The sequence below is a fragment of the Manacus vitellinus genome, unplaced genomic scaffold (genome assembly GCF_001715985.3).
Source record: "Manacus vitellinus isolate BGI_N305 unplaced genomic scaffold, ASM171598v3 scaffold_2_pilon, whole genome shotgun sequence".
NCBI classification, from domain to species: Eukaryota; Metazoa; Chordata; class Aves; order Passeriformes; family Pipridae; genus Manacus; species Manacus vitellinus.
In genome coordinates, this window is record NW_021940208.1 from 44,563,019 (window position 1) to 44,576,994 (window position 13,976).

The 13,976-nt window shown below is 36.2% G+C and overlaps 1 protein-coding gene across 1 annotated transcript in view; it reads left to right on the forward strand.

Moving 5' to 3' along the window:
* GPC5 (glypican 5) overlaps nt 1-13,976 on the forward strand; it is a 627,762-nt gene that overhangs the window by 322,883 nt on the left and 290,903 nt on the right. The gene's annotated exons all lie outside the window — the stretch shown is intronic.

The window sequence follows — 13,976 nt, forward strand, 5'->3', positions numbered from 1 at the left end:
ATAATTTACCAAATAAATTATTAATTATATGTCTTACTTGGCCAGATAGTGACCCTAATTTATGTTGATATAGTGATATGTATCAAATAGTGCATAGTCTAGATTTTGCTTATGAAATAGGAAGACAATGGTGATGAGAGTATGTTCTAAAGGAAGAAAAAGAAGCTTTTAGAACTATAGCATTCGTTTATGCTATAGTACAAGAGTGATTGTTTATAACAAAACTAGTTTAAAACAACAGACATATATTGAAGCATGTGAGGGGCTAGCCAACACACAGACATTGATATATGACAGACTTGTTTACAGTTTGTTAACTCTTCAGAAATACAGTTTTGTATATGCATGTTGTCTTGAGGTTCAGGCCTTAAGCTCTTGCTTACTGGGGGAAAAAAAGGGAAAAATACTTTCAATTTGAATCTCAACATCAAGCATTGTAAGTAATTGATCTGTGGAATGAAGGTCAAGCCAAGAAAAAGGTAATGTTCCTCACAAGAAATAACCATTTTTTCTTATGTTGACTTTGTACTACCATCTTATATTCACTGATATACGCAGGGCTCTAACAGAATGTAGAACTTGCACAACCTACTGACCAGACAGACATACCTGCTGTGATCACAGCCATTCTTCAGGATTCTTTTCATCTTTCCTAAAGGACTGACCTCCCCTCACCTTAAAAAAAAAAGTAAACCAGAAGGTGAGAAACTAAATAAAAATTTGTTTCCCCTATTCACTCTGTCTCAGAAGCACCTAGGCCTTGTTGAGACTTTAAACTTCCTTATTTCTCAAAAATGAAACTTTTTGCATTTGTGAAGGTGCCTCGCCCTGAAGAGCTACCACAAAGCTTTGCTAATGCAGGTAAAGAAATAAGACAGCTCTCTATGCAACTGTCCTGGAAAGCCCAGTTTAGAAGCATTCTTAAAATTGCTGAACACACATGGACTGAGAGTGAGGTGCCCTAAAAAAAAGTGAATGCAACTGCCTTGTGTTGGGGCTTGTCAAATCTGCAGCAACATTATATCACCAGGTTCAGTCAGTACCAAGGCTGAGCATGTATTCCCAAATGCAAATGAGGAATATATATATATGCAGCATACCAACACAGATAGAAAACACAGTGCTCATGTAGACACAAACTGCACCAGTTGCCTGATTCTGTTTACTTCTCTGACTGGTCAGTATGAAAACATGTTAATGGAAAATACATAACATACATATATATATTTATATAAAATATATATAGGTATATACACAATATCCCTTTAATAACTAGCCTTTGGACACCTATCTTGTCCACTAACTGAACTTTGATCTCCCCAGTTGCTGGCAGCCTAACTCCTACTTCTGGGACAGATGCCCTTTGCTGACACGTATCTCCAGACACACAGACTAGGGATCCTTTCAGCAACTACCCTTAGACACTCATCATCTACCCAGCCATCTTGGATCCTCTGTTCTCTAGTGGCCTCACACACTGAGATCAACATGCACGTGGCCTCCTGGTCCCTCCACTGGCCAAATCACAGACCCTCTGATCTTTCCAGCACTCAGCCCATATTTATGTGTGCTTCACTACCTGGCTCCCAGGCCTCTTACCTGACTCTTGAGCTAGTCCAAACTACCAATTGCTCAATAAAAATCACAGAATACCAATGCACTCCAGTCCCTCCAGTTGCTATCATCATGGAGAGATGGACCTGCGTGGCCAATCATCCCCACATCAGCAGCTGACACTCAGACAATTATACACTTCAGTCTCTTCCCTAAATAGTAGTGAGAGATGGAGTTGAATGAGAAGACAGGGCAGGCTGTGCAGGTCGTATGCAGAACACAGCCAGAAAAGTGTACAGATGAGACACTATTTACAGATGATTGGCCCTTTTCATCCCTTTATCCCTTTATTTTCCCTTGCTTGTTCCTTCTCATAACCCCTTGATCTCGCCCCATCTTTGGTTCTGCCTCCAAGCAACCCATATTAAGCTTTGTACAATCTCTAAATACTCTTTCCCTGCATCCTCATTTGTCTCACGTTTCCTAGGAAGTAACCCCTTCAGCACGTGAAGTGATCCATGGAGATCCTTCCCCACTGAGTCCAGAAGACAGGTAATCCCCCAGCCCACGGACTGAGAGTTTTCTGGGATGGCTGGGACAGGCATCCATCTCTATCTGGCTTGTTTTGGTTTCCCTTCAATCATTGTGTCTGTGTGCTCCTTCATATTGGTGGAGATGATCATTTAATCACTTATGCTAAATGGTATAATCTTTTAACATTGATCTAAGAAAAGAAGCTGCTGCTCTTTCCCTTCTTTCCCTTCAAATAATAGTATGATGGGTAAAGTACCAGTTGAGAAATCCTAGTTCAGTTTATTCCAAAGAGAGTGCCTCTAGATCAAAGCTACAGGATCTTTGAGAAGGAAGAACTTTTTTCTTCAATGATTATAACTTTCAGATTTTTAACTAAGAGGTTACAAACCTCTGATTTCTCTTTAGCACTTTGGGCCATAAAATATTAAGAATTCATTCTTCACTGGTACATTTTTTTGTAAGAATAGCTTGAGAACATGCCTTTGTTCTTCCTTAATGAAACTAGACTATAGTATAAAAATTAGGATAATAGAAGGAAATAAGTGCATGACTCACAGTGGGCAGGGTACAGGTTTCAGTCCAAGTCACTCATTTTTTGCATGAAAACCTTAATAATTTAGTTCTTATATGAAAGAAAATGAGTGATATCTGTTCTTCTGTTGGCAGAATTTTAAGAAACAGTGAGACACAGAAATTCTTGATTGTTGAGCCATATCTTCTTCCCTAAGGCTGTGCTTGTACTAATAATCTTTGCCTCTTGGGGACATGTGCTTCTTGGAGCAGATGCCCCATCCCTGGAAGTGTTCAAGGTTGGATGAGGTCCTGAGAAACCTGCTCTGGTGGAAGGTGGCAGGGGGATTGGATATAGCTGATCTGTAAAGTCCCTTCCCAAACCATTCTATGATTCTATGATTAGTGGGGTATCTTTTCTCCCAAGCTGGAGCACAGCTGCTGGTAGGCCCCAGTATTGCACTATACTATATCAGCTCACGTTAGAACTGTTTTGTTTTCTTTGCAATTATACAGCAGTATAGCCCAGCCCTGGATATAAAAGAACACTACAGTAAAACAAAAAATCAAATTTTATTATATGTCATAGATTGAAGCTCCGTTAATATTGGTTTTATAAATACAACTGTATTTTACTGCCATTTATACTGTGTGTATCCAATTGATTGTATGTAAAAGTCCTGACTTGAACAAATTCTACGATTGTAATTTAGTACACATTCAATTTTTAAAAAGATATAAAGAGAAATGGGAGCACTAAACTCTAGAAAATTAACTTCAGACTTAACATTTCTATATATTTTGACTCATATTTTACCAAAAGTATTCTATACTTTTTGGCATTAATACTTGATCTCTTTGTGATTCCCATTTCTACATAAATTTACATTACAAAACCATGCAGAAATGAACACATTACAGTAATGAAATCCTTGTCAAGTTAAGTGCAATATATAAATTCTACTAGCATTTGAAACAAAATTCAGATTCCATCTGTCATATATTATCTCCAGAGCAGCTAGGACATGTACATATGTAATTGGATTATGATTAATTGAAAAACATCCCAAGTGAAAAACATCCCAAGTGCCTTAAAAAAAGTATATTATATTTATTCTTTACTTTAACAATGGTTTTTAAAAATTTGTATTAAAGTTATTAGTGGTAGAAATTCCTGCTTCTAATAAAATGAAAAATGTATAACTGCATCAAATAGGAGATTGCAGTATTTCCCCAATTAGATGGTCTATATGAGAAAAAAAATTAATACAAGAAATATGGCTCATGTGAGAGGAATATAAGATTTTTTATATTTCATGAAAGCTTTAGAATTCTGACACATCTCTTTCTGATGTTGTTTGTGTGAAATATTTCTGACACACGAAAAAGAATTGAAAGCTAAGTGTGCTAAAGAAATGCATAAAACTTGCCATAAAAATTGTATTAATTCTAAGGAAAATTAATATAACAAATAGCATACAATTTACTCTCAGAACTTTAAAAATATTTTTACCTTTCAGAGAATAGGAAGAATGACATCAAGTGGTTGACACATTTTCTTTCCTTCCCTCCTTCCCTCCTTCCTTCCTTCTTTCCTTCCTTCCTTCCTTCCCTCTTTCCTTCCTTCCTTCCTTTTTTATTTATCCCTTCACCAGACTTTCAAGGAAGAAATTATCACGCTCTCTTGAAAGGACTATAACTTCATGGTTTCAGTTTTTGAAGTTAAGTGCTAAGGTTTCTCATTTTCACTTTGTTCTTTTAAATGGTTGCCTCCTTTCTTCATTTTCTGCAGGAGGGTAGTTTTTGCCAGAATAAGCTTTTAGTGCAAGAATTCAGGGGGGAAAAAACCCAACCCTCTTTGGAATATGTAGCGTCAGATAAGACCCTTCCAAAATCAGTAATGCATATGTCCATGCATTCTTACATCGTTTATTTTAGGATGAGATCAGACTTTTGAAGATGCTTGTTTCTTTCCATTGACTACAAATGGTCTAGTGACTCTAAAAGGTGACTATTACCACTTAAGTATCCTGCAGTTTAATAGACAAGTCCTACAGTGAAAAAAGAGTAAACCTACACGGTTGATGGGGCTTTTTTGTTTTTGTTTTTGTTTGGTTGGTTGGTTGGTTTGGGGTTTTTTTGTAAAACAGCATATCATCAAAGAATCTGACTTTTGACTTCAATAAACATCTTTCAGAAAACTTTAAGCTGAGATGAATTACCCACTGGACTTTCCCATCTTTCTGCACAGACATATGCCTAAATTTAGATTTCTAAAGCCACATGAAGTGACTCCCACCCTAATAGCTGAGAAAATACATAAGCAGTTTTTGTGACTAGTGTGATCTGTCAGTCTTCACTTATTCATTAGTTTAAGACTGTCCTAGGATATTTTTTAAAAGCCCGGGAAATGTATTTCCTATGTGGCATTTTTGGTAAATGTTGCCTATTTTCTGGTTGTTTTGGGTGTTTTGTTAATAACCAACTTTTTCACTGTATGAGATTTAAATGAAGATTTCTAAGTTCTAAATAAGATGAACATATGCATTAGATTCACATGTCAGTGGATGGTATTGCTGGATTGATCCTGTTTTTCTGCACCATTCTTGAAGATTTAAAGGTTTCTATTGATATCTCCTACGCAGGTGATGATTGAAGATGGGTGATTATGAATAAACAGCACAATGGCAATATTTAATAACTGTGAGAACATGGGCTAACACAATACAATGTACTGATGAAAAAGGACTATGATTTCCAAAGTAATCAAAATAGTCTGTAATCTATGCAATATTCATTTCACTTTAAAAAGAAAATGGTCTCTTTATGTCTTCAGATAACCCAAACAATAGAATAGTTATTATAATGGAAATCCTGAGTTTGCATGTGCATTTAAAAGGACTCAGAAAGACAGACTAATATACCTGGAATTTTTGTGTGTGCTAGCTATAGGAATACATGTGACTTTATAAATATTTATACACAATTCAAAGCCATCTGTCAACAATTAAAATATATGTCACATTTAATAACATAGTGTTACGACCCGCCCCAGAAAAAGAGAGGGGGGGGGGTAACTCAGGTTTTATCAAAAATTCCTTTGGGGTGGATTAAAGCGAAGCGACGCTAAATAATCGGTGTATGAAAATATATAAGATTTATTTCAACAGTTTTGTATCAACAGGTAAGTTAATAAGATTTATTTTAACAGTTTTGTATCAACAGATAGGTGAACATTCTTTTTGGGTGCTGTCATAATCAATAGGTAAACTAACACCTTTGGGTGCTGTCATAAGCTTTCTGGGGAGGAGAAAAATGCATAGGGGAGAGAAAGGCAGGATAAGAGCCAGGGAGAGTAAGGGAAAGAAAAGCTGAGAGTAGATAGATGTCCATAGTCACCGCCCACGGGGTCCAGCGATGCTTGATGGTCTTGATTCGCAGGCGGTGGGGGAGAAGAACTCCCCAAATTCCCAAAGTCACCAGTCAGTTTATATGCTCTAGTGCCTCCTGGCATAAGGGGTTGTTTTTCCCTTTTTTGGGAGGAAACAGTAGACAGTCAAGAGCCCGCAAGCTCGGCTCCTTCCCAGCAGGTGTGTCAATAGCCCGAGGTCGTTGTTTTTTTTTAGGAGGAAACAGTAGACCGTCAAGAGCCCGCAAGCTCGGCTCCTTCCCAGCAGGTGTGTCAAAAAACCCGAGAATGCATAAATCATTAACTATTTCAGTCTCTGACACATAGTCTGTATAGATTAGAATTACTATAATTAGACTATTGCACACATATTACAGCTGCAAAATGGATGAGCCAGGGTTTCTCAGAAATTTCAAAAAGGCTTCTTCTATTTTATAATATTCTCCATGGTATTTGATTGCATCTGAATAAGTAATGCTGCAGAGAAATAGCATAGGCAGCTACTTGAACTTGAAGCTAGCTTTTCTGAGAAAAGTTATAATCTTATCACATATACAAGACCCAATGGGATCTAAAGAATTGTTCTATCAAATCTTTCTGAGAAGACTCTTTTTGTAAATGGCCCACTTCTTTATGCATCAAGAAACCTGTTCTCAAGTAATGTAAGCGTCCCCTCCTCCACCACTTTCAAACTTCAAGGATACCTTAATTCTCTTCCAGATTTTGAAAAACAGGCATGATGCATTTTGACAAGATTAGGCAATGGGAACTATTTTAAGAATAGTTTGGAGGCAAAGAGGATTTAAAAATACAGCCCTTCATACATGATAAGTCTCAATTTATGCAAAGCAGCCTTACTACACGAATATATAGTATGCAGAAATCATGAAAATAAATGACAACTCAAGAATGGGGACAAGGGGCAAAATGTGTGACAGGAAGGCCATGCTTTACCCTTACTGAGAATTCACTAGCTAGCACAAAATGTCAGCAACTGGAAACTTTTTGGGGTAAGGCTTAAGTGGGGCATAAATGGTGTGCAAGAGTTTATACTGGCATTCTATCTGAAGATTATATTCTGATAATGTAAAGAAGGTATATTGGACCTTAAGAAAAACTTGGTAGATGATGCAGAAGATTCTGTATGTATTTTTTTGCTGTGATGTGTTTTGGGGCAAACTCATTGGGCCAGACAAAGTCACAGATAAGGACTGGAGGTATACCTATATCAAGTAAGTGATACTTGATCTCACTAAGGTAAGGAGATTCCTGCTTATTGGTTACATTAGTTAAGTTTCTGCATAACTTCTTTTGTATTAGTGGTAGGGAGGGGGGCAGGAGAGATAGGACATGACAGTATTTTTGCATAGAGAATCTCCCCACAAAAACTGTGCTATAGACAACATTGTTATGACCCATTATGAGATAAATGAATACTGAAGGATTTTTTTCATAGTAATTGAGTTCTGTGTTAAATTTTATAGGTGTCTACTGCCATATCATATTCTAGATCAATTTAAAATGCTCTGATCTAAGGAAAAAGTACATGTTCAGCTGCTGAACAGGGAAATGTGCTTTTAATGTTTCAATTTTTTAAGTATGAGCGACCATTTCTCACTTTTATTATCTGTAGAGCAATGGCTAATGCAAAAGTAAAGGATCTCTTCTATTTTCTTTTTGTATTTAACTTGCTTTCAAATCTTTCTGGGGGTGTACTACTTTTATAAAGTTATACTAAGTTTGAATTCTTTTTTTCTTGCTGAAAGATAAGTTGAGTTAATTCTTATTTCTACTATTCAGGTAGCAACTGTTTTGATCCCGAGCTGGTAAAGGTATATCAAGAAAACACAAAGGTTAGAACTGTGTTGTGCAGTGCTGGCATTGTGTTAGTTCCATCAAAATTTCAGGTTGCTGTTTAATTGGTGATTTTATGGAAGAGTTTTCAGACTAGAAACAGAGTTGTTGCCCTGGATCTGAGGCAGAAAACAGTGGGTTTGACATAGCAGTACAAATATTGCTTTTATTTTGTGTATCATCCCAAAGATATAAAGGTATAGCTGATAAGAAATTTCATTCTCTCTTTTAAAATTTCATTGAAAAAATAAAAAGTAAGAAAGGAGCTGATGTACCTCACACAAAGCTACAGCTTTTTATTCAAAAAATCCCCATAGGACACTATCGTGAGGGACTACGAGAGTTGTAATACTAGTGATCTTTAATACCAATATCCAATATAAACTGGACTTCTAATGTAGAAAGTTCATTTTTGTTAAGAAAATGAAACCCTGTAGGATATTCTGGCTACAGATGTAAGAGTAGTTTTTTAATGAGATCACCAAAAAGAAATGCAGTACTTTTAAGTATTCAGGTATGTAATGCTAAGAGGAGGGAAAAAAATTAGGATTGTTTCTTCCTCGCATTTTAAAAGAGTTCCTAGAAATAATTCTTCTGGATTTGATTTGATTAGGTAAATTGAATTCACTGCTGGGCTCCTTTGAGATTCCCTCAAGAAGTACCTCTGGTGCACACATGAATCACAGAATCACAGAATATGCTGGGTTGGAAGGGACCCACAAGGATCATCAAGTCCAACATTTAACCCTGCACAGGACCATCCCCAAGAGTCATGCCATGTGCCCAAGAGTATAATCCAAATGCTTCTTGAACTTTGTCAGGCTTGGTGCTGCGACCACTTCCCTGGGGAGCCTATTCCAGCACCCAACTACCCTCTGGGTGAAGAATCTTTGTCTAATATCCAACCTAAACCTTCCCTGACACAACTTCAGGCCATTCACTTGGGTCCTTTCACTGGTCACCACAGAGAAGAGATCAGTGCCTGCCCCTCCTCTTCCCCTCACAAGGAAATTTTATGCTGTGATGAAATGAAAGACCGGAAATACTATGACTGAGCTTAGTTCATATTGAAGGTAATCGAGTATCAAGATATTTTTATTGAAATAGAATAAAATAAAATTCATAGGAAATCAGTGTTTCCCTTGAAGGTATATGATGTGTAGAATAAGTAAATAGGATACTAGATTTTTGTATCACATCGACTTCAATAGTGTAAACATAAACATCCTTGCCTTTCAGTGTTCATCATTCATGATGATCCCTTGTCCTTGTTTCAGCGGTGCTAGAGTTATTTTTCTTCCTAGTAGCTGGTATTGTGCTGTGTTTTAGGTTTAGGGTGAGAATAATGTTGATAACACAGTAACATTTCAATTGTTGCTGAGCAATGCTTACTCTGTTAAGGACTTTTCGTCTTCTCATACCACCCTGCCAGCAAGCAGGCTGGAGGTGCACAAGGAGTTGGGAGGGAACACAGCTGGGACAGCTGACCCCAACTGACCCAAGAGACATCCCATATCATACAAAATCATGCTCAGAATATAATCTTGGGAGAGTTGACCAAGAACTGGTGGTCCATTGGTTGGGTCATCAACCAATGAGTGGTGAGAAATTGCATTTTGCATTGCTTGTTTTGCACATTGTTTTATCCTTATTATTTTCCTTTTCTTTCATGTCCAATTACACTGTTTTTATCTCAACCCCTGAGTTTTACTATTTTTCTGATTCTCTCCCTCATCTCACTGAGGGAGAGTGAGCGAATGGCTATCTGATATTTAGCTGCCTGCCGAGATAAACAACAGAGATTAAATCACTTGTAACTTCCTGCAAGCACAAGAAAATAAAAGTGAATACAGTCTTCTCATTTAAACCATATTTATTTATATGAACTAATACATTTTTGAGAGGCATTTTGGTTTACTTTAACCACATGCATACCCTGCCCTTGAACCCCTGGATTAATTCATGCTTTAAGACCAAAAACTGTTTGATCCAGAATATATATATATATGTATATATACATAAAATAACCTTACCCTAACTGTTCATAATTATTCTTTATTATTGATAAATTATTTTGATATAGAACAACTTGCATATTTTTTAAATTACTAACTTGGAATGTGTAAAGAAAATATTTTTTTTTTTTGCTATTTTCATATGATTTGGCCTACCAAATCCATTATGTTGTATTTGTCATGTAGATGCTTACAAGGCTTATAAAGCTGGTTAAATAAATTCTTGAGGTCGGGTTTTTTGGGATGCACTGAAGGATGAGCTCCTTGGTTAAAAGAAAAGGGTTTTTTTGTTCCATTTTAATCAGTATAATAGAACTCATTTCTGTGCCGTCCTTTTTGAACAAAGGAAATGAGAATGGGATTTAGGAGTAATATAACAACCCTAATCTGACTTAGTATTCCTATTTCTGTCCCCAGAGATATCCCATTAAAATCTGTGACTAGAACACTGCTCTTAGTAATTCATAGTCTGCCGGCTACCCTAGACACCCACAATTATTTTACAGAACAGAATATTTTGTCTTCTAATATGCATGCAATATAATATTTAGACTTGCAAATTTACATTTGTCTGTATTTTATTATAGTATGTGTTTAAAAATTCACTTGATTGCCTCCCTTGCCAGATAAGATATTTTCTTAGACAGTTTTTGTCATTTCTCTTTGTTATTTAGTAGTTCTCCAGTTCTTGTGGCAGTAAAAAATTATCATTACCATTTTGGTTTTTATAATGCTTTCCAGATCATCAATAAAAGTCTTACGTAATCTTGAAAGATATACAGACCCTATAGGACTGAATAACAACCGTACATCCTTAGTGATAATTTTCCCAATTATGCTTAGACTCTGAGATTTTCAGAGAAGCTTCAAGGACTCTCATGGATGTTGTTGCTGCAAGCAGTTTATTTTCTTACCAAAATGTTACATAGTACTGAGTCATGTATTTACAGAACCCTGTAAGTACTTTATTACAACAATGTAACTTCTGTAATGCAAACATTTGCATTCTAAAAGATGAAATTTCACAAAATTTATTAATGATATTTTTTGATATTATAAGCTGGTTCAGAATTGCTGTTTGTGTCAAAGAAAGCATTCCACTAAGACATTAGTGAAAATGCTGAGGGGTATTTAGTCAATTGAGCAGTAAAAGATCTAGGGGGAAGGCCAAACTTCCCACAGCTATGTAGGTTAAGCTGAAGACTCCCGAGGACCTTACACCCAAATCATTCACTTGTGCACATGTACCATAGTAGTAGCACACTAATTTTCTCTGACAATAAAATGCCATTGGCAGAAGACATGCTTTAGATAACAAAATCTTAGTTCAATAAACTTTCATCAAAATTAAGAGAAAGATCCAGCAAATCTGGAATATTGGTGTCTATCGCAATCTTACAATACTGGTGAACTAATCCTTGCCATAATTCAAACTAACATGGTTGCCAACATTATTTGCTGTTATTTTAATTGAAATTGGAAAACAATAGTGTATGAGTAAACAAACTCATGGGGTTTTGGGTTGGGGTTTTTTGAGACAAAAATTTGGTAGAATGGAAAAAAAGTTTGAGACACCTAAAAAGAAAAGTGATTATTTTAGGCTGTGACACAATGGGAAGAACATTCATTGTACTTTTTGGGGAGGCACATAGTACATAACTAGTAACCCTCCTTATTCAGTTGGAAGACTCATTAACTGAATACAAAATTCTCTAGTTATAACATGTACTTATTCTCCACTTAAATCATAACTGTATAAAAAGCTCAGCACAACAGAATAATTCTTTTAAATGCCTTTTATCTTTATTTATAATGTGAATCCAATCTAGCTTGAATTATACACATTTAATAAAGAATTTGTATTAGATCCAAGTCTTGCTTAGTAGAGAACCGGCACTGAGATTTCTGAGCTTATATGGAGACAATATTTCTTCTTGTACAATTAAGGAAACTGAAGAGAATAACAAAGTACACATAACAAATGATCTTGTTAATTCTTTAATCTTTACTTTTTCAAGTACAGTAAAAAGTTTGGAAAAAATTGAAGAGCACTTTTTCAATTATAAGTCTACCCTTAAAAGAATATAGTGGGATCACCTGGGTTTTCAGATTCCTAGTTTTAAGTCAATAATGCACAGTAAGACAAAAAGGGAAAAAAAGAGAGGAAAGAGAAATAATTAAGTTGGGCTAAAATCTAAAGAAGCAGGAAAATATAAGATCTTATCAAGCCAATATATTTTTAAGACTGAGATACAGAGTATAGAGGAGGATGCATGTTCTCAGGCTGAAATAATGTGTATATGCGTATATGGTATACTGTGGAAACTGGCAGCAACTTTTGTTTGAAATACTGTCTTACTGAAGTACCTGTCCACCTTTATGCCACAGAGCTCAGGGATAAAGAGTACCTTATCATACAACTTGCTTCAGAAATGTGTCATGATTTGAATAGGGGCAAAAAGTAAGAAAAGTGTGCTGTTTAACTGAATGTGGTTCATTAAACTGTCTGTGTTTTTTTTTCATAAATACTATTTTGGCAGAAGTATGGCATGGATTACACAATGAGCAGGGAACAGGGCAGCAATACAAAGGAACATCTTTTCCTCTTAGCTAGGTAGTTTGTCTTTCAGGTAACATATAAATGCCTAATAAAACCTTTGAATTAAAAGTGCTGCATAAATTGGTCCTGCTGATTCAATGGTGAATGGTTTTCTACTGCTCTTACGCAGTGTGGCAAGTGGTTTTTATAAAACTATTGAGATTTATATGAGTTGTAGTAGTCATTAGAATATTTTTTGTTGGGCACTATACAGCACTTAACAGATCAACTAGTCTGGGAAGCAGGTCCTTAATCTGTGAATAAACTCAGTATATTGGTTGAAAATATGAACCCAGTATATTGTTAAACAACAAAGCAACCACACTTTTGAAGGTATAAAACAACTGAGTCTGTTTCAGACTAATTAGTAGTTACTTTCAAGAGAAAGAACTATCTCATTATTAAATTAAAGAATTTGCGCCAGTGAAATTTAAGCCAGTGTAAAGAAAGCTTGCTAGATTGAAGCAATTGTAATGTACAAGCCTCCACAAACTGATATTTTGGATGAGATAAAGTTGTAAGAATCCTTAACATTTGTAAGAACCTGGTTCTTTAGAGATTATGATGTCTATATGTATCTGACACATAAACTGAACTGAATATCGATGAATATCAAAGAGGGCATATTGGGTATGTTTGTATGCATGACAATCCTACCGCCTAGTATTTAAAAACTGGATGACAGCAGCTGTACATTTGATTAATGAGAGACATTAACATTATTCAGGTGATTACCCAGCACTGCCTGAAGAATGGAGAAATGTGTTAAACTTTGAGATCTCTAACAGTTGTCTTATAGACCATGCTGGCATCGTTGGCCATTTCTATGGTGATAAATAAAAAGGATCAAGAGAACAAGTACTGGATTCAAATCACCTACACTGCTTAGGCCAGTATCACCTATCCCTTTGCTTTATTTTAAGTCAACTTTATTAATTCTGCTGAAACAAATGTCTGGATGTAATTTGGAAATAGTTCTCTCCATGCTAGCCCTGCCTCTGACTGTGCTAGCTTGGTCTGCTGCTGCTTGGTCACGCATTTCATATTGTCCCAACACATTTTTTTTCCTTCAGCTTCCACCAGATGTCAATATGACACATGCAGAGCACACAAATATGTTTTGGATTCACCAATACAGAGCTGCAGCAGAGCTCTTATACTATTTCAGACATTTCAAACTGCAAAATTCACACAAAATAATAAATGTACCCTAAGTCTCGGTAGACACCACACGGGTCTTTAAAAGGTCTAGGTCCACCCGCTTTGTAGCACAGATGCTCTCTGTCTGCTTTAAGTGTACCTATAAGAAAGATGGTCACAAGCTTTGTAGTGGGGTCTGTTGTGATAGAACAATTTTAAGCTGAAGGAGGATTGATTTAGACCAGACATAAAGAAGAAGATTTTTATAATGAGGGTGGTGAGGCACTAGAGCAGGTTGCCCAGGTAGGTGATAGATGCCCCATCCCTGGAAATAGTCAACGTCAGGTTGGACAGGGCTCTG